The 20,045-nt window shown below is 37.4% G+C and overlaps 1 long non-coding RNA gene across 1 annotated transcript; it reads right to left on the bottom strand.

Annotated features, from left to right (window-relative positions):
- Positions 1 to 949: 949 nt before the first annotated feature.
- LOC129347652 (uncharacterized) lies at positions 950 to 15,287 on the bottom strand. The gene is made up of 3 exons (XR_008599851.1): positions 15,050 to 15,287; positions 13,768 to 13,916; positions 950 to 1,460 (listed from the first exon to the last, which is right to left on the bottom strand). It is a non-coding gene; the product is annotated as an uncharacterized LOC129347652 (long non-coding RNA).
- Between the last annotated feature and the right edge of the window lie 4,758 nt (positions 15,288 to 20,045).

Genomic DNA, 20,045 nt, shown 5'->3' with positions numbered 1-20,045 from the left:
ATGACAATGTCGAATGAAAGGACATTTATTTCCAACGTAAATGGTGATATTCATCCTCTGGAGCTTTCTCTTCACATCGTCTTCCACCTGGACTGGTTTGGTCGGGAGCATGTGCAACAAACATTTGAAAAACTGCACTTTAACATCAATAAATGACACTGAAGTTTAATCTCTACATAAATGAGACTGAGTCTGGATGTGCTGCTCTGTCATTAACTCCTAAGTTTAGGGAAAGTTCAAACAAAAGAGCACAGTTCAGATAAGACTTGAGAATGAGCTTATTTTGAACAAACATCTCAGACTTTCTGAGCTTCAGCACCTCTAGCAAGATATTTTAACAACAAGCAACTCAAGAGATCCAGAAGTTGGAGAGAGTTAGCTTTAGCTGAGCCAAAGAACATGTGGGACGCTAACCTAGCAAACATTTCAGACTTTTCTCTGTGAATTCTGAGAAATAATTTACTATTTAATGACAGAGCTACACATCTTAACTCAGTCTCATTCAAACAGACTCTAATTCAGTGTCATCCATCAATATTAAAGTGCAGTTACCCAAAATGTTTGTTGCATGAGCTCCAACAAAACCTGTCCAGGTAGAAGGCCACTTTGACAAACAGGAAGAGGACGATTCCAAGCAGATTTATAGAAGGGGGAACTGGACTGTACTAAGTGCGGTCCAGTATAGAGGGGTGTTTTGTGGGTTTTTAAGGCTGATAATGATTATTAGTGAAACATTTGGAGTTGATATTCATTTGCAGTAAATGAAAGTATTTAAAATCTTGGAGTTAAACTTAGAAGAACACAAACTCTAACAGAAAACTTGTTGATACATTTTTGTTCTGTTTACAGATGTTAAGTTAAAGGAGTTTTATTCATGACGGATAACCAATCAGATCACTCCAGAAGACAGAGCGACCACAGGTAGATAAAGGTTCAGAGCCAAAGTAGCGCCATTTTTAAATGTATTTATTACCGTAAATCAGTAAAAAATAAAATACCGATAATCAGTAAATCAGTCAGCCCACAATTACTACAATTCTACAATGTATGTCTCTTTCCTTTGACTTGTTATTTGTACAATATACGATGTATATGATGGTGTTTTTTCATACCAAAGGCTCTACTATGATGTTTTCTAAGAGACATATGATGCTACTCTGGTTGTTCTGGTCCTGGGCTGCTGCACTCCTCCTCTGTTGTTTTCTGCATTGTACTCAGCTTCATGCCTTCATCCACCCGGCCTCCGTTGACTCGTCCCGCCTGCCGTCTCTGGAGCTGAAGCTGGATTGGAACAGACCAAAGTACAGTCCAATCACGATGCCAGCTGCCTCTCAAAAGGCTCCTTCATCTGGCAGGTGGCAGCACTTCTTCTGAGGGGAAGCTGAGCTGGCCTGGCAGAACTTTGGAGATGTGTTCTCGTGGTTGGTGGATGTGTGGGGAGATAGAGAGGGACCTTTAAACTGTTCACAAAGGAAAACAGGGAACCCATTGGTAGTTTTAGTTTAGGCTGCTACTGCGGTGTGTTTTGGGGTTTTAAGAGGTGAACAGGAAGAGGCTTTTTTTGTATTGATTATCTTTTACTTTGTTCCTGGTTGGAATGCCCATCAATGTCAACATGAAGTTCACTTTTAGTTCTGTTTATTTATTATTATTTTACTAACACCCATTTGCTTTTAACCCCCTCACATGTTGTGTTGTAAACTTACTCTTTCAAATAAATACTCGTCTAACCCTCTGGAAACCAGCGTTTGGACTGTTTTTGTGTTGCTCCTCACCTACTGACAGCTGTGGACTAAAGGCTATACTGTGACGTTTTTAGAGCGACATGCTACACTATGATGTTTTTAGAGCGACATGCTACACTATGACGTTTTTTGAGCGACATGCTACACTATGACGTTTTTTGAGCGACATGCTACACTATGATGTATTTAGAGCGACATGCTAAACTATGACGTTTTTAGAGCGACATGCTACACTATGACTTTTTTTAGAGCAAGATGCTAAACTATGAAAATTTTTGAGCGACATGCTATACTGTAATGTTTTTAGAGCGACATGCTACACTGTGACGTTTTTTGAGCGATATGCTACACTATGATGTTTTTTGAGCGGCATGCTATACTATGACGTTTTTAGAACGACATGCTATACAATGACGTTTTGAGACCAACATGCTACACTATGACGTTTTTAGGGCGACATGCTACACTATGACGTTTTTAGACCAAAGGCTATACAATGACGTTTTTTGAGGGACATGCTATACAATGACATTTTTAGAGCAACATGCTACACTATGACGTTTTTAGAGTGACATGCTACACTATGACCTTTTTTGAGCGACATGCTACACTATGACGTTTTTAGAGCGACATGCTAAACTATGACATTTTTAGAGCGACATGCTATACTATGACGTTTTTAGAGCAACATGCTATACTGTAATATTTTTAGAGCGACATGCTAAACTATGACAATTTTAGAGCGACATGCTATACCGTGACGTTTTTAGAGCAACATGCTATACTGTAATGTTTTTAGAGCGACATGCTATACTATGACAATTTTAGAGCGACATGCTAAACTATGACAATTTTAGAGCGACATGCTATACTATGATGTTTTTAGAGCAACATGCTATACTGTAATGTTTTTAGAGCAACATGCTATACTGTAATGTTTTTAGAGCAACATGCTATACTATGACAATTTTAGAGCGACATGCGAAACTATGACAATGTTAGAGAGACATGCTAAACTATGACAATTTTAGAGCAACATGCTATACCATGACATTTTTTGGGTGACATGCTATACTGTAATGTTTTTAGAGCGACATGCTATACTATGACTTTCTTTGGGTGACATGCTATACTATGACGTTTTCAAAGCGACATGCTATACTATGACGTTTTAAGAGCGACATGCTATAATATGATGTTTTTTGGGCGACATGCTATACTATGACGTTTTGGAGCGACATGCGACACTATGACGTTTCAAGAGCGACATGCTATGCGATGACATTTTTTGGAAGACATGCTAAACTATGACGTTCTTGTAGCAACATCCTACACGATGACGTTTCAAGAGTGACATGCTACGCGATGACGTTTTTTGGAAGACATGCTATACTATGACGTTTATAGAGCGACACGCTATACTATGACGTTTATAGAGCGACATGTTATAGAATGACGTTTTTAAAGCGACATGCCATATTATGACGTTTTTAGAGCGACATGCTACGCGATGACGTTTTTAGAGCGACAGGTTATAGAATGATGTTTTTAGAGCGACATGCCATACTATGACGTTTTCTGGGCGACATGCTATACTATGACGTTTTTAGAGCGACATGCTACACTATGACGTTTTAAGAGCGACATACTGAACTATGACGTTTTTAGAGCGACATGCTACACTATGACGTTTTTTAGAGCAAGATGCTAAACTATGACAATTTTTGAGCGACATGCTATACTGTAATGTTTTTAGAGCGACATGCTACACTGTGACGTTTTTTGAGCGACATGCTACACTATGACATTTTTTGAGCGACATGCTACACTATGACATCTTTTAAGCGACATACTACACTATGACGTTTTTAGACCAAAGGCTATACAATGACGTTTTTTGAGGGACATGCTATACAATGACATTTTTAGAGCAACATGCTACACTATGACGTTTTTAGAGTGACATGCTACACTATGACCTTTTTTGAGCGACATGCTACACTATGACGATTTTAGAGCGACATGCTAAACTATGACAATTTTAGAGCGACATGCTATACCATGACATTTTTTGGGTGACATGCTATACTATGACGTTTTCAAAGCGACATGCTATACTATGACGTTTTAAGAGCGACATGCTATAATATGATGTTTTTTGGGCGACATGCTATACTATGACGTTTTTGAGCGACATGCGACACTATGACGTTTCAAGAGCGACATGCTATGCGATGACATTTTTTGGAAGACATGCTAAACTATGACGTTCTTGTAGCAACATCCTACACGATGACGTTTCAAGAGTGACATGCTACGCGATGACGTTTTTTGGAAGACATGCTATACTATGACGTTTATAGAGCGACATGCTATACTATGACGTTTTTAGAGCGACATGTTATAGAATGACGTTTTTAAAGCGACATGCCATATTATGACGTTTTTAGAGCGACATGCTACGCGATGACGTTTTTAGAGCGACAGGTTATAGAATGATGTTTTTAGAGCGACATGCCATACTATGACGTTTTCTGGGCGACACGCTATACTATGACGTTTTTAGAGCGACATGCTACACTATGACGTTTTTAGAGCGACATACTGAACTATGACGTTTTTAGAGCGACATGCTACACTATGACGTTTTTTAGAGCAAGATGCTAAACTATGACAATTTTTGAGCGACATGCTATACTGTAATGTTTTTAGAGCGACATGCTACACTGTGACGTTTTTTGAGCGACATGCTACACTATGACATTTTTTGAGCGACATGCTACACTATGACATCTTTTAAGCGACATGCTACACTATGACATCTTTTGAGCGACATGCTACACTATGACGTTTTTAGACCAAAGGCTATACTATGACGTTTTTTGAGCGACATGCTATACTATGACGTTTTTAGAACGACATGCTATACAATGCCGTTTTGAGACCAACATGCTACACTGTGACGTTTTTAGGGCGACACACTACACTATGACGTTTTTAGACCAAAGGCTATACAATGACGTTTTTTGAGGGACATGCTATACAATGACATTTTTAGAGCAACATGCTACACTATGACGTTTTTAGAGTGACATGCTACACTATGACCTTTTTTGAGCGACATGCTACACGATGACGTTTTTAGAGCGACATGCTAAACTATGATGTTTTTAGAGCGACATGCTATACTATGACTTTTTAGAGCAACATGCTATACTGTAATGTTTTTAGAGCGACATGCTATACTATGACTTTCTTTGGGTGACATGCTATACTATGACGTTTTCAAAGCGACATGCTATACTATGACGTTTTAAGAGCGACATGCTATACTATGATGTTTTTTGGGCGACATGCTATACTATGACATTTTTGAGCGACATGCGACACTATGACGTTTCAAGAGCGACATGCTATGCGATGACATTTTTTGGAAGACATGCTAAACTATGACGTTTTTGTAGCAACATCCTACACGATGACGTTTCAAGAGTGACATGCTACGCGATGACGTTTTTTGGAAGACATGCTATACTATGACGTTTATAGAGCGACATGCCATATTATGACGTTTTTTGAGCGACATGCTACGCGATGACGTTTTTAGAGCGACAGGTTATAGAATGATGTTTTTAGAGCGACATGCCATACTATGACGTTTTCTGGGCGACATGCTATACTATGACGTTTTTAGAGCGACAGGTTATAGAATGATGTTTTTAGAGCGACATGCCATACTATGACGTTTTCTGGGCGACATGCTATACTATGACGTTTTTAGAGCGACATGCTACACTATGACGTTTTTAGAGCGACATACTGAACTATGACGTTTTTAGAGCGACATGCTACACTATGACGTTTTTAGAGCGACATGCTACACTGTGACGTTTTTTAGAGCAAGATGCTAAACTATGACAATTTTTGAGCGACATGCTATACTGTAATGTTTTTAGAGTGACATGCTACACTGTGACGTTTTTTGAGCGACATGCTACACTATGACGTTTTTTGAGCGACATGCTACACTATGACATCTTTTAAGCGACATGCTACACTATGACATCTTTTGAGCGACATGCTACACTATGACGTTTTTAGACCAAAGGCTATACTATGACGTTTTTTGAGCGACATGCTATACTATGACGTTTTTAGAACGACATGCTATACAATGCCGTTTTGAGACCAACATGCTACACTGTGACGTTTTTAGGGCGACACACTACACTATGACGTTTTCAGAACGACATGCTATACAATGACATTTTTAGAGCAACATGCTACACTATGACGTTTTTTGAGTGACATGCTACACTATGACCTTTTTTGAGCGACATGCTGCAATATGACGTTTTTAGAGCAACATGCTACACTATGATGTTTTTTGAGGGAAATGCTACACTATGACGTTTTTTGAGGGACATGCTACACTATGACGTTTTTAGAGCAACATGCTATACTGTAATATTTTTAGAGCGACATGCTAAACTATGACAATTTTAGAGCGACATGCTATACCGTGACGTTTTTAGAGCAACATGCTCTACTGTAATGTTTTTAGAGCGACATGCTATACTATGACAATTTTAGAGCGACATGCTATACTATGACGTTTTTAGAGCAACATGCCATACTGTAATGTTTTTAGAGCAACATGCAATACTATGACAATTTTAGAGCGACATGCGAAACTATGACAATGTTAGAGCGACATGCTAAACTATGACAATTTTAGAGCGACATGCTATACCATGACATTTTTTGGGTGACATGCTAAACTATGACGTTTTTAGACCAAAGGCTATACTATGACCTTTTTGAGCGACATGCTATACTATGACGTTTTTAGAGCAACATGCTATACTGTAATGTTTTTAGAGCGACATGCTATACTATGACTTTCTTTGGGCGACATGCTATGACGTTTTTTGAGCGACATGCGACACTACGACGTTTCAAGAGCGACATGCTATGCGATGACGTTTTTTGGAAGACATGCTAAACTATGACGTTTTTGTAGCAACATCCAACACGATGACGTTTCAAGAGTGACATGCTACGCGATGACGTTTTTTGGAAGACATGCTATACTATGACGTTTATAGAGCGACATGCTATATTATGACGTTTCTAGAGTGACATGCCATATTATGATGTTTTTAGAGCGACATGCTACGCGATGACGTTTTTAGAGCGACATGCCATACTATGACGTTTTCTGGGCGACATGCTATACTATGACGTTTTTAGAGCGACATGTTAAACTATGACGTTTTTAGAGCGACATGCTGAACTATGACGTTTTTAGAGCGACATGCTATAGTATGACGTTTTTTGAGCGACATGCCATACAATGATGTTTTTAGAGCGACATGCTATAGTATGACGTTTTTAGAGCGCCATGCTATACAATGACGTTTTTAGAGCGACATGCTATACTATGACGTTTTTTTGGACCAAAGGCTATACTATGACGTTTTTTGGGTGACATGCTACAGTATGACATTTTTACAGCAACACGCAACACTATGACGTTTTTTGAGCAACATGCTATACTATGACGTTTTTAGAACAACATGCTATACAATGACGTTTTCAGAGCAACATGCTACACTATGACGTTTTTTTGGACCAAAGGCTATACTATGACGTTTTTTGGGTGACATGCTATACTATGACGTTTATAGAGCGACATGCTACGCGATGACTTTTTAGAGCGACATGTTTAGAATGATGTTTTTAGAGCGACATGCCATACTATGACGTTTTCTGGGCGACATGCTATACTATGACGTTTTTAGAGCGACATGCTAAACTATGACGTTTTTAGAGCGACATGCTGAACTATGACGTTTTTATAGGGACATGCTATAGTATGACGTTTTTAGAGCGACATGCCATACAATGACGTTTTTAGAGCGACATGCTACACTATGACTTTTTTTGGAACAAAGGCTATACTATGACGTTTTTAGAGTGACATGCTATACTATGACATTTTTAGAGCGACATGCTATACTATGACGTTTTTAGAGTGACATGCTATACTATGACGTTTTTGAGCGACATGCTATACAATGATGTTTTTAGAGCGACATGCTATACAATGACGTTTTAAGAGCGACATGCTATACTATGACGTTTTTTGGGCAACATGCTCTACTACGTTTTTAGAGCGACATGCTATACTATGACATTTTTTGAGCCATATGCTATACTATGATGTTGTTTGGACGAAATGCTATACTATGATGTTTTTGGGCAACATGCTATACTATGATGTTTTTAGAGTGACATGCTATACTATGACGTTTTTAGAGTGATATGCTATACTACGACGTTTTTTGGGTCACATGCTAAACTATGACGTTTTTTGAGCCACATGCTATACTATGACGTTTTTTGGACGACATGCTCTACTATGACATTTTTAGAGTGACATGCTATACTATGATGTTTTTAGAGTGACATGCTATACCATGACGTTTTTTGGGGGACATGCTATACTGTGACGTTTTTAGAGCAACAGGCTATACGATGATGTTTTTGGGCGACATGCTATACTATGACGTTTTTTGAGCGACATGCTATACTATGACGTTTTTAGAGTGACATGCTATACTATGAGGTTTTTAGAGCAACAGGCTATACGATGACGATTTTAGAGCGACATGCTCTACTATGACGTTTTTTGAGCGCCATTCTATACTATGACGTTTTTAGAGCAATATGCTATACTATGATGTTTTTTGGGTGACATGCTAAACTATGACGTCTTTAAAGCGACATGCTATACTATGATGTTTTTTGGATGACATGCTCTACTATGACATTTTTAGAGTGACATGCTATACTATGACGTTTTTTGAGTGACATGCTATACCATGACGTTTTTTCGGGGACATGCCATACTGTGACGTTTTTAGAGCAACAGGCTATATAATGACGTTTTTAGAGCGACATGCTATGCTATGACGTTCTTTGGGGGACATGCTATACTATGATGTTTTTGGGCGATATGCTATACTATGACGTTTTTTGGACGACATGCTATACTATGACGTTTTTAGAGTGACATGCTATACTATGACGTTTTTAGAGTGACATGCTATACTATGACGTTCTTTGGGGGACATGCTATACTATGACGTTTTTAGAGCAACAGGCTATACGATGACAATTTTAGAGCGACATGCTATACTATGACGTTTTTAGAGCGACATGCTATACTATGACGTTTTTAGAGCAATATGCCATACTATGACGTTTTTAGAGTGACATGCTATACTATGACGTTTTTAGAGCGACATGCTATACTATGACGTTTTTGGACCAAAGGGTATACTATGATGTTTTTTGGGTGACATGCTAAACTATGACGTCTTCAGAGCGACATGCTATACTATGATGTTTTTTGGACGACATGTTATACTATGATGCTTTTAGAGCCACATGCTATACTATGACGTTTTGAGAGTGACATGCTATACTGTGACGTTTTTAGAGTGACATGCTATACTATGATGTTTTTTGGGCCACATGCTAAACTGTGACGTTTTTTGAGCCACATGCTATACTATGACGTTTTTTGGACGACATGCTCTACTATGACATTTTTAGAGTGACATGCTATACTATGATGTTTTTAGAGTGACATGCTATACCATGACGTTTTTTCGGGGACATGCCATACTGTGACGTTTTTAGAGCAACAGGCTATACGATGATGTTTTTAGAGCGACATGCTATACTATGACGTATTTTGGACGACATGCTATACTATGACGTTTTTAGAGCAACATGCTAAACTATGACGTTTTTAGAGCGACATGCTATAGCATGACGTTTTTAGAGCGACATGCCATACAATGACGTTTTTAGAGGGACATGCTACACTATGACTTTTTTTGGAACAAAGGCTATACTATGACGTTTTTAGAGTGACATGCCATATTATGATGTTTTTAGAGCGACATGCTACGCGATGACGTTTTTAGAGCGACATGCCATACGATGACGTTTTCTGGGCGACATGCTATACTATGACGTTTTTAGAGCGACATGCTAAACTATGACGTTTTTAGAGCGACATGCTGAACTATGACGTTTTTAGAGCGACATGCTATAGTATGACGTTTTTTGAGCGACATGCTATACAATGACGTTTTTAGAGCGACATGCTATAGTATGACGTTTTTAGAGCGACATGCTATACTATGACATTTTTAGAGTGACATGCTATACTATGACGTTTTTAGAGCGACATGCTATACTATGACGTTTTTAGAGCGACATGCTATACTATGATGTTTTTAGAGCGACATGCTATACCATGACGTTTTTAGAGTGACATGCTATACTATGATGTTTTTAGAGTGACATGCTATACTATGACGTTTTTAGAGTGACATGCTATACTATGACGTTCTTTGGGGGACATGCTATACTGTGACGTTTTTAGAGCAACAGGCTATACGATGATGTTTTTAGAGCGACATGCTATACTATGATGTTTTTGGATGACATGTTATACTATGATGTTTTTGGGCGACATGCTATACTATGACGTTTTTTGAACGACATGCTATACTATGACGTGTTTTGAGCGACATTCTATACTATGACGTTTTTAGAGCAATATGCTATACTATGATGTTTTTTGGGTGACATGCTAAACTATGACGTCTTTAAAGCGACATGCTATACTATGATGTTTTTTGGACGACATGCTCTACTATGACATTTTTAGAGTGACATGCTATACTATGACGTTTTTAGAGTGACATGCTATACTATGACGTTCTTTGGGGGACATGCTATACTATGATGTTTTTGGGCGATATGCTATACTATGACATTTTTTGGATGACATGCTATACTATGACGTTTTTAGAGTGACATGCTATACTATGACGTTTTTAGAGTGACATGCTATACTATGACGTTCTTTGGGGGACATGCTATACTATGACGTTTTTAGAGCAACAGGCTATACGATGACGATTTTAGAGCGACATGCTATACTATGACGTTTTTAGAGCGACATGCTATACTATGACGTTTTTAGAGCGACATGCTATACTATGACGTTTTTGGACCAAAGGGTATACTATGATGTTTTTTGGGTGACATGCTAAACTATGACGTCTTCAGAGCGACATGCTATACTATGATGTTTTTTGGATGACATGTTATACTATGATGCTTTTAGAGCCACATGCTATACTATGATGTTTTGAGAGTGACATGCTATACTGTGACGTTTTTAGAGTGACATGCTATACTATGATGTTTTTTGGGCCACATGCTATACTGTGACGTTTTTTGAGCCACATGCTATACTATGACGTTTTTTGGACGACATGCTCTACTATGACATTTTTAGAGTGACATGCTATACTATGATGTTTTTAGAGTGACATGCTGTACCATGACGTTTTTTCGGGGACATGCCATACTGTTACGTTTTTAGAGCAACAGGCTATACGATGACGTTTTTAGAGTGACATGCTATCCTATGACGTTTTTAGAGTGACATGCTATACTATGACGTTCTTTGGGGGACATGCTATACTATGTGGTTTTTAGAGCAACAGGCTATACGATGACGATTTTAGAGCGACATGCTATACTATGACGTTTTTTGAGCGACATGCTATACTATGACGTTTTTAGAGCAATATGCTATACTATGATGTTTTTTGGGTGACATGCTAAACTATGACGTCTTTAAAGCGACATGCTATACTATGATTTTTTTGGACGACATGCTATACTATGACGTTTTTTGAGCCACATGCTATACTATGATGTGTTTAGAGCGACATGCTATACTATGACCTTTTTTCGGGGACATGCCATACTGTGACGTTTTTAGAGCAACAGGCTATACGATGACGTTTTTAGAGCGACACGCTATACTATGACGTTCTTTGGGGGACATGCTATACTATGATGTTTTTGGGCGACATGCTATACTATGACGTTTTTTGGATGACATGCTATACTATGACGTTTTTAGAGTGACATGCTATCCTATGACGTTTTTACAGTGACATGCTATACTATGACGTTCTTTGGGGGACATGCTATACTATGTGGTTTTTAGAGCAACAGGCTATACGATGACGATTTTAGAGCGACATGCTATACTATGACGTTTTTTGAGCGACATGCTATACTATGACGTTTTTAGAGCAATATGCTATACTATGATGTTTTTTGGTTGACATGCTAAACTATGACGTCTTTAAAGCGACATGCTATACTATGATGTGTTTAGAGCGACATGCTATACTATGACGTTTTACGAGTGACATGCTATACTATGACGTTTTTCGAGCGGCATGCTATACTATGACATTTTCAGAGGGACATGCTATACTATGACGTCTTTCTGAAGCACATGCTATACTATGACGTTTTTTGAGGCACATGCCATACTATGACATTTTTAGAGCGAAAATGCTATACAATGACTTTTTTAGAGCGACATGCTATGCTATGACATTTTCTGAGCCATATGCTATACTATGATGTTTTTTGGACGACATGCTATACTATGACGTTTTTTGGACGACATGCTATACTATGACGTTTTTGGACCAAAGGCTATACTATGATGTTTTTTGGGTGACATGCTAAACTATGACGTTTTTAGAGCGACATGCTATACTATGACGTTTTTTGGACTACATGCTATACAATGACGTTTTTTGGACCACATGCTAAACTATGATGTTATTAGAGGGACATGCTATACAATGGCGTTGTTAGAGCGACATGTTATAGTGTGACGTTTTTAGAGCGTCATGCTATACAATGACGTTTTTAGAGCGACATGCTAAACTATGACGTCTTCAGAGCGACATGCTATACTATGATGTTTTTTGGACGACATGTTATACTATGATGTTTTTAGAGCCACATGCTATACTATGACGTTTTTGGACCAAAGGCTATACTATGATGTTTTTTGGGTGACATGCTAAACTATGACGTCTTTAGAGCGACATGCTATACTATGACGTTTTTTGAGCCACATGCTATACTATGATGTGTTTAGAGTGACATGCTATATTATGACTTTTTTGGGCGACATGCTATACAATGACGTCTTTAAAGCGACATGCTATACTATGACGTTTTTTGAGCGACATGCTATACTATGACGTTTTTAGAGCAACATGCTAAACTATGATGTTCGTTGGATCAAAGGCTACACTATGACGTTTTTTGAGCAACATGCTATACTGTGACGTTTTTAGAGTGACATGCTCTTCTATCACGTTTTTAGACCAAAGGCTGTACTCTGACGTTTTTTGGACGACATGCTATGCTGTGACGTTTTTTGGACCAAAGGCTATACAATGACACTTTTAGAGCGACATGCTATACTATGACATTTTTTTGGTGACATGCTATACTATGACATTTTTAAAGTGACATGCAAAACTATGACGTTTTTAGACCAAAGGCTATACTATGACATTTTTTGGGTGACATGCTATACTAGGACATTTTTTGAGCGACATGCTATACTATGACGTCTTTAGAGCGACATGCTAAAGTATGATGTTCATTGGATCAAAGGCTACACTATGACGTTTTTAGAGCGACATGCTATGCTATGACGTTTTTAAAGCGACATGCAAGACTATGACGTTTTTAGACCAAAGGCTATACTATGACATTTTTAGAGTGACATGTTATACTATGACATTTTTTGAACCACATATCATACATGACAATTTTAGGCAACATCGTATGATTTTGCACTTTTTGAACCACATGATAATCTGTTGTTTTTTTTTTGCCAAGCTATACTATGAACTCCAGGCCATACTATGTTATTCTTGAAAAGTATACTATACTTTGACATTTTCTGAACTACATCCTATACTATGGCATTATACACAGAGTGCTTTGGTTACATGTTGATTTATAATCTAAATTTTTTTCTGTTTTGTTTTTTGACGGGATTAGCACAGACCTGACCGTGAACACCGTTGACACCCACCTGAGGCAGACGCTGCCTAAGATCTCAAGGCTGCTTGGTCGTGGTCTTTCTAGCCCTGCTCCACAACGCCTTCATCAACTACATCTTCTTTTGATGAGGCCCTCAGATGCTGCAATCTCTGACCTTAAGGAGGAACTGCTACTTTCACTCTGTAACGAGACGGCGATTATTTTAAAGACCCAGCTTCTGGCGGTTTGGAGTGAAAGTTTAACACCCATCAAATCGGAACTACAGACAGTTAAATCTGAGCTTTCGGTCAGTATTTCAAACATCAAGTCCAACCCGGCTACCCTAAAGCACGCTGTGGGTGAAACGGAAACTTCATTCTCCACATCACCGACGACATCGTCACACTCCAAAGCAAAGCACCTGTCTGCTGAACTTTTAAAAGTGGACAATAAATGTGAAGAATATGAGCAGCAGCAGCCTGTGAGCAGCGGAACAGATGTGATCAGAAAGAAGTCATTTTCTTTTTTCTTTTCTTTCTGGTTGACTTGATGCTGTCAGATGCAGATGTTGGAGCTGATTCTGATCTTTCAGGATAAAAAGCTGCTTTTCCTTCACAGACTTTTCAGGAAATTATTCTCTCAGGTTTTCGCTGCTATTTATATTTCATTATCTGTGATTATTTCATTATTTCATTATTGTAAAATAAAGTTTGAGGCATAAAGACTCATTTAGTTATTTTATTCCTGAAATCTTTGACGTAGCAGAACTAAACTTCCATTTTCCTTCTTGTACTTCTGATACTAGAACTAAACGTGTCTTCAACACGGATCATCTGGTTTTAATGAATCAGCAGCAACATCACAACAACAAATGAGAAAATTTTCAACAAATTAATGAAACTGATGTCATTTAAAATTATCAGTCTGTTTTAGTGTCAAATTAAAGCTGATTATTGACAACTAGAACATTAACGTTACTGTTTTAATCACATTTAAGTTTCCTGAATGTTACATTAATGTCAACCAGCCACAGTTTTATGAACTTAATGAACCACATTACAGGAACACAACACACTTCAGCTGTTTACATGAAACTCAGCACATTAGCTTGATGCTACCTTAGCTTTAATCAGGCTACGACTGAGCAGCTAGCTCGGTTAGCATCGCTAACATTGAAGCTAATATTTACTATGCTAACTCTCTTCTCTGGTCAACACACACTGAAACAAACTCCACCAACATCTGGAGTGCATGGAACACATTATATCTGACACTAAAGCTGCATATAAAGTGCATTAAAAGCGGCACCGATACGAAAATAAACATTTACTTACCGAACTATCAGAGTCCTTTCAATGTCTCCTGGTAGAATCACCTGAAGGCAGAAAACTGGTTAAAACAAGCCAACGGGCAGGAAAACTGTCTGTGGAAAATGTTCTGCTACGGCACTGATAAATAAACCAACAGTTATTATATCAGAATTAATCCAAACGAGGAGAACAGAGTCTCTGCTTCCTCCTCCATAGGACCTGTCAATCATTCCAGACCAGACTGTCAATCAAGTAGTCCCGCCCCCTGGCTTCGCAAAATTTTAACGTTCTATAAAAAAATCAATATTGATTCATTTTAAGATCGGCCACCTGATGTCTCATTTTGACCATGAAAACTAACGGGGAAAAAAATGTATGTACAGTCTATGAACCGTACTCTGTTTGGCTCCACACTTCCTGATGACAACTTCCGGTCTCAGAAAATGAAAAAACGGACCTTTTTTCGTTTCTGTCTCTTACTGATTTTACTTTCTTGTTATTCTAAATATAAAACGAAAATCAAATCATTTAAAAAAAAAATCGTATACCCCTTTTTGATAATGAAAAGGAAAAACACCTTGTATTTCAATTTTAATTTTTGTATTTTAAAACGAAAATCAAATAACCATTCGTTTTTTGTTTTTCAATACCCGTTTCAGAACGGAAAATTCAATTATCAGATCCGTACACGGACCTTGAGGCCACAACATGCACTTGTTTTTCATAACTTGCTTGCAAATGAATTTTTTAATTCGTTTAATTTGTTTTTGTTTTTTTCAAATCTGTTTTAGCTGTGTAATTTGTAACTGTGTTTTGTATTTTCTGCTGCCTGTCTTGAAAAAGAGGTTGTTAATCTCATAGGGATTTCTCTTGGTTAAATAAAGGTTAATAATAAAATAAAAATAAAATAAATCTGGGTTGTCACAAATGGTCCTTTTCATTTTATTTATTTCATTTTACTAAAACTACACCTCTTTTACTTTACTTAAATCATAAAAAACAATAAAATATTGTGTAAATCTAGAATAAAATTAACAAACTTCACATAAGGTCTATATATAATAAAATAAAACTGTACATAATGTCGACATCAAAAATCTACATAACATTTCGTACTTTCACAATGTGTGACCATACCATAACTTTTTTAAAAAACGTATTTATTTATTCATATATACATGTTTAACAGTATTTATATTCCCTGAAAATATGACAGTAATTACCATAATTTTTAACATTAGAGTGTTCTACAGTTTTTTTAAATATATATTTTTTTTCTGGCCAGATTTTCCACAGTATTTTTATTATTTGATTTTAAGTTGTTTCCTGGGTACCTCAGAGATCATTTTATCACATTATCTCCACTGTTGCAGAAGCTTAAGGGCCATATTTGTAGTTTTGCCGTCTTAGGGGCACCAGTATCTGTAGCCTTCCATCATAGTATCCCCTCTTGAATATACAGTCAATATTGAAATAATTTGACTGATTTGAGAAAACGTTTTAAAAAAGCCCATGTGTTTGTTTTGTTTTTTTTTTTAATTTCATTTTCTTTACTGTTTACATGAGCGTCATGTGGAGGATTGTCCATTAGTATGGCCAAAAGAAATGTAAAAAACATTTTCTGTAAAGTGTAAAAGAGTCAGACTTTGGAGGGAAGATGCAGCAGCAGCATCCTGAAGCTTCAAACCATCTCTTCTCCATGGAAATAAGTGCTGCTTCCAAACAAACACACAGGTTAACAGATGTGTGCGTTCAGATGGAAGCCAGCAGGTGCGTCTTTTGAACTCATAGCAACAGAACGTCCAAGTGATAGAAAACGGCTGCAGCCCTCAGAACGGCTCATTTGCACTTTGACTTTCAGCTGACTTACTGCAAAACCTTTATGAGCTGTGACGCTAAACTTTTGGATAACGGCCTTTTGGATCAGAGATCTTCGGATCCACCTCCCAGACCCTCCTGCACCACCGACCTGATGGCTCCAGGACGCCCCCTGCTGGCCTCCCTGGTTCACAGCGGTGGCAGACCAGGTTTGGAGCAGCGTGCTTTGGGCCTGATGCTGGATGGCGTGAAGCAGCGACAGGTGAGTAGGGAAGGACGCCAGGAGGAGGGAGTCGGCACAGGTGAGTGTTTCCCCGTCACAGGAGCGAATCCAGGATCCGGTGTTGATAGAGGAGGACAACGGAGGTTACAGGTTTGTAGTGCAACAAACAGAAAGGCTGGTAAATCAGGCTGTGAACCATTACGAGCTGTGTCACGATCCGGCACTGAGAGATGGGTGGCGTCTGGTTATATTGCAGAATGGGAGAAGCCTGATTGGTTGCATTCCACCTGTTCCTGAGCTGACTGATTGTGGCAGATGGGGAACACCTGTCGCTCCTTCTACTGCTGGACTGCCCTAAAAGGAAAGAAGATGAGAGGGAGGAGGAGATCACTACCTAGGCCTGGCAGCAGCCAGCCTGACAGTATGAGCAGGATGATGCAGAGACAGCATTTCTAAACAGCTTCAGAAAACCTCTAAACTTGTTACAGATCATACACTGTATATTATCATAATATACTTACATATATCTGGTTATATCAGTCAGTATCTAATTGTTGTATATTCATGCAGTTTTTGCAACCCACAGTAAACTAAAGTAAAGCAAACTGAAGTAAAATGAATATAATCAAAATCAAAGACACACCATATTATACTACTGTTTAGTAAGTCAAAGATTATCTATCTGTCTTGCTAACTGATATTTCTGCTTCCCTCCCCGTCTCCTTCTCTGGACTGAGCTGCTGTTCAGCGGCCGGTGGACGAAAAAAGTAAGTGTGAGCTTTTACATTTTATTGTGAAAATGTTTTTCTCTTCAACCTGCTGATTCACTCCCATTTAAAGATTCAAATGTTGTTTTACTATTATATGTCTTTTATTATGTTACACCACCACTTGAGGAGCTGCTGCTGTTCACTGAGGACAAAATGGTGTAATAGCTGCTGACTTGTGAAAAAATAGATTTTCTTTATAATTCCTAATTCAATCATTCAAGTGTATTTGTGTAGAAAGCAACTTAGAATTAAGATGTATTATAAAGACAGTAAAAACATTTTCTAGTATAAACTAGCTGTACCACACCTGTTTATATACTTTATATTATATCACTTATTGACAAATTATATTATTTTAATGTTATATTTGATCATTTTCAATACATGGTTTAACATATAATACTAATAATATAATATTTGCCAATTTAAAGGTTATTTATTTGTTGCTGCTCACAGTAAATTAAGAATACCTTAAATGTAATTTTACATCCACTATCTTCAGACTGTGTGCTACACTTATTTACACATCATATTATATATTCAGTCATTTAAAGATGTTTTTTCTGCCTTTCTAACGGATATTTTTTGTTCCCTCTCTCTCTCTTTCTCTATAAACTGAACTGTTCACCGAGGACAAAGAAAGTGAATCTGATCTTCTGACATTTACATTATTTTATTGTGTTTTTCAGTTTTATCTGCTTATTTACACTTATGTTAAGAATTAAATGTTGTCTGTTTTGTCTGAATGTATTGTTCCTTGAGCTGTTTTTCTCTCAAGGCAAAATATATTAAATAAATAAGAAAAAATATTACATTTATTGGTTTGTTTATCTTATACTAGGGTTCAATATACTATATTTAAATGAAATTATATATGTATATATTTCAGAAATTTGCAAAATATAGTTTTTTTCTGATCTAAGTAAAGTAGATGACGTGTAGTTTTGTAGGAAAATAAAATAAAAAGGACCATTTGCAAAAATACAGATTTTATTTTTTTAAACATTTTTTTGTTTGTTTACAATTAACATGTAAATTAATTTATTTTTTCTGTGATTTTGCTAGTCATCTATAATTTAATAAAGTCTGTAAAACAACAGCATTTAAAAAAAAAAAAAAAAAGTCACACTTACAAACTACCGAAAATGTTCTCTTTTGTTGCCCTTGTTGGGGTTCAAGTGAAATTAGAAATGTTTCTTTTTTTAAAATAAAAGATTAGATATTTGATTGAGTGCTCTTTCAATAAAAAAAAAAAAAAACATAAATACATACACACATACATAACTACATAAAAAGAAGACCTGTGCTCTTGGGTGACCAGCTTGATTTGTTTTTTACTTTTATTTGATGATAGATGGATCATCTTGGTCGTTTTTGCTTGAAAAAAAAAAAGATCCTCTGTATGTTTTCTCTATAGTTTGTAGAGGCCTTTTAAATAAATAACTGCTCAGCTGGTTTGATCTCAGTTTGCAGGCTTATGAACTGAAATGTGTTTTCATTTGAATGCTATTCAACCAAACATGTTGCTGACCTGTTGACTATCAGAGCACTTTGCAGTCTTTACATTTTCACATTAAGAAATATGTTGAGGGAAAATGTATAATTTCAAAAAGAAAATGCAGTTAAAGCTCTAGTTTTATGTTCCAGGGTAACATCCCTTTATGTATGATTGAGGATCAGGACTATCTGAGCTGCAGTATAAAACACCCTACATATGAATCAGCTGGATTTTTGACCACTGTTTAGTCCTCAGTGTCTTTGAGGAAGGTGCTGAAACATCCTGGACCCAGCAGGAGTCAGTGTTGTTCAGCAGGAGATGATGAGTTTCCCCCCAGTGGACCCAATCTGTCCAGCAGCCACTTCATGATCCAGAGTGTTGGACTTGGTCTGTGTTAAACACTGAGCAGATGTGAACTCTCTGGGAGTTAGACTTCATTTAAGACTCTACCAGGAGTAACTGTTTTAGAGACTTTAGACTGAATGAACCGAGGCATCTGTATAATCTGGTTTAAATATTCAGTCAGCGTGGATGTCTCTATCATTTCAGACCTGGGTGTCAAATTCATTTTAGTTCAGGGGCCACATGCAGTCCAACCTGATCTCAAGTGAAAAATCACAGCATAATAACCTATAAATAACCACAACTCCATTTTCCCCTTTTGTTTCAGTGCAAAAAAGAACATTCTGAAAATGTTCACATTTAATGAAC

Source organism: Amphiprion ocellaris, chromosome 19, assembly GCF_022539595.1.
Source record: "Amphiprion ocellaris isolate individual 3 ecotype Okinawa chromosome 19, ASM2253959v1, whole genome shotgun sequence".
Classification (NCBI taxonomy): domain Eukaryota; kingdom Metazoa; phylum Chordata; class Actinopteri; family Pomacentridae; genus Amphiprion; species Amphiprion ocellaris.
The sequence above is the reverse complement of the archived record's forward strand: the minus strand, read 5'-3'. Positions and strand labels throughout refer to the sequence as shown.